Source organism: Rhinopithecus bieti, unplaced genomic scaffold (assembly GCF_001698545.2).
Source record: "Rhinopithecus bieti isolate Rb0 unplaced genomic scaffold, ASM169854v2 scaffold_12641, whole genome shotgun sequence".
Taxonomy (NCBI): Eukaryota; Metazoa; Chordata; class Mammalia; order Primates; family Cercopithecidae; genus Rhinopithecus; species Rhinopithecus bieti.
Genome location: NW_016807296.1, coordinates 306,100 through 308,752, shown reverse-complemented (window position 1 = coordinate 308,752; position 2,653 = coordinate 306,100). Strand labels below are relative to the sequence as shown.

The following is a 2,653-nucleotide window of genomic DNA, read 5'->3' as shown; positions in this document are numbered from 1 at the left end:
GTGTAAATGGACTGTGCTAATGTGTTTGACTAAGAGTTATGGCTGGAATCATTCTCAGATCCGTTCTGCTACTGTGCAAATAGATAAAGCCTTAGGTACCTTTATGCTCCACTAAATATTACTAGTAAAATTCCTTGTGTTATTAACATATCATAAAATAATATTTGCTTTCAGGCCCAGTATATTCAGAAAACATAAAAACTGCACTACTTCAGATTTAATTGACCACAGGGTTAGTCCACATTGATAAAATCTGAATTATGGAAGAATTTAAAAGAAATGCTGGTTGTTCGCTCTAGTGAAGGCGCCTAATAGATTATTAAATGCAATGAATATGACTGATTTGTTAAGAACCTTGCTGCAGTAATGTCCTTGAGTTCATGCCATGGAACTACTTTAAAAGTAAGGTCATTGCAGAATAGATTGTTTTGGCGACTTAGCAATTAACTGCTGTAAATAGTGTCTAAGACTAATGTACCTCATTTTCTATCTCTAGTTAATAAAATGACATTAAGTTTCCCACATATTTGACATCTGAAATTTCTCTTTCTTTTAAACAATTCTTGTAATCTATTCAGTTTTCCCATGTAGATAAAAACATTTATTTCAACCAAGAGCTTATAAAATAATCACACGTACTAAAATTTGTGTTGTCTAGATTAATGTTATGCTGTACCCCATTTTAATGCATTAACCTTAACAAAAGAACATTTCAGACTCCTTTAAAAGCAATAAACTTTTAATATCAACTGATGTTTACGAAGATTCTTATTCTCAGTGAAATTTTATTTTCATTAACATCCAAGTATACTCTAATTCCTTTTGTATTTTTAAAATATTTATAATACCATTCATGCGTCACTCCACTGCATCATCATACATTAACTTTGCTTTTTAAAACAATGTCAGTAAATTCCCTCATGTGTGTTGCTTGATTTGAGCAACAAACCTCAAAACAAAACCAACAATAGAGTCAGCATCCCACCTCACAAAGAAAAGTGTGAGGCTCAGAATCTCCGCCAGCTCCCAGGCCAGCCTTGGCTCTGGTTCAGAGCCATTTTCTGATGTAAACCTCAGAACTCATTCTGTGCCATCCAGTTGCTGCTTTTTCTGAAGAAGAGAATATTGAGCATGAAGGATGAGATGTATCTTTTAACCACCCTCTCCTACCTTAACGCTCCATCTTACATACTGAAAAATCCTCGCTATTGTGGAATTACTGTACCTTTCCTGGTATGATTTACGACAAAACACACCTTTGCTCTGCTAAAGCATTCAAATCACCCACTTCAAACTGACTGTGCCCCACTCTTTCCAGGTTCAAACACATAGTCAAAAAACAAAACAAACAAACAAACAAAAAAACAGGGCATGTCAGTCTCCTATATAACAAATTTTCCAAGAGTGAGTGAGGGACAGTCTCTCTTTCCCTGTTGCCCAAAACAAGTTGGGCAGAAATTTTGCTTTAGTTTGTGCAGCTCCAGTATGGTGTTATTTTAAACAGAACTTATCACATACTCCTGTGAGGGAGCAAAGATGCGATAAGATAAAAGAAATGAAGCTTCAAGTTATCTTTCTAATCCTCCTACCTGGGATTACTTTCAAAGAGTGTGTTTGCTCTTATCTCAGGGGAAATTCCCCTTCCTCTGGACTACAACATTCAGATAAAGTATTTTAGAAAACATGGTATACTGTTTGTGACGGTAACAAAAATATCTATCTTTTGAGAGTCTCTTACATAGAATACTATATCAAATATATTTATTCTTTTAGCTTATTTCTGGACCCTTACTCCTTTTCCAAAGACAAAGTGTCAATGGAGAACAAATAAATTTTTCTTCTATATGCTCAAAAGATTGTCTGAGGTGGGCTTTTCATCACAGCTTTCAGATTCTAGTTTAAGCTTTAATTTTGTGTGTGAATAAGTGATTGCCAATACAAATGCAGTTCTGCCATAAAATGACCAACAGCTGATCAGTTATCCCATTAAGCACATTTTTAAGCTTATCTTGCCTTGAAGTAAGAGTATTTTATAGAAAGAAATGAACACACAGGTTATCTGCAAACTATATATCTCAGACAAAAACCTATTTTTCCATGCAAGAAAGTGGTATCCAAAGGATTAAAATTATATATTAGTTTTCTAATCTTAAAAGGAGAAAGATTTAATGCAAATATCACACTATTCTAAATAGCAAGGAAGAAAAAAGGCAACAGTTTTAAAAATGCCAAAAACTTCCTATTTCCTCAACAACATGCAATCAGAGACAGAGTTTCATGGACAAAAAGCATGTGTGTGTGCGTGCATTTCAACTCTAAAAAGAATAAAAGAAACTTCTCACAGCTGGAGCACAGTAGTGTTCTACTCAACAGAAGGACATGCAAGGAGTTGAAGTAGATTTTCATTTCTGAGTACACACGTTTGTATTATTTTCAAGAGGTATTTAATTTAATTTCATGTATATATGTAGAAGCCAGGATTCTTGCAAACATTTTTTAAGGTTTCAATGTATACCAACTTACATCACAATTTCTAGATTTAACTGAAAGCTTTAAAGGAATTGAGTGAGAATCAAACATCTAAATAAAGATTTCCCTTGATCTTCCATGTTTTCATAGAAACAGCAAAGAAAAAAGTTGCTGGTTTCTGTTA

General features: G+C 34.0%; 1 long non-coding RNA gene across 1 annotated transcript in view; it reads right to left on the bottom strand.

Moving 5' to 3' along the window:
* Positions 1-721: 721 nt before the first annotated feature.
* The window catches only part of LOC108535214 (uncharacterized), a 96,038-nt gene continuing 94,106 nt past the window's right edge, over positions 722-2,653 (bottom strand). Inside the window, exon 3 of the long non-coding RNA XR_001887164.1 lies at positions 722-1,110. This is a non-coding gene — a long non-coding RNA (uncharacterized LOC108535214). The remainder of the gene's footprint in view (positions 1,111-2,653) is intronic.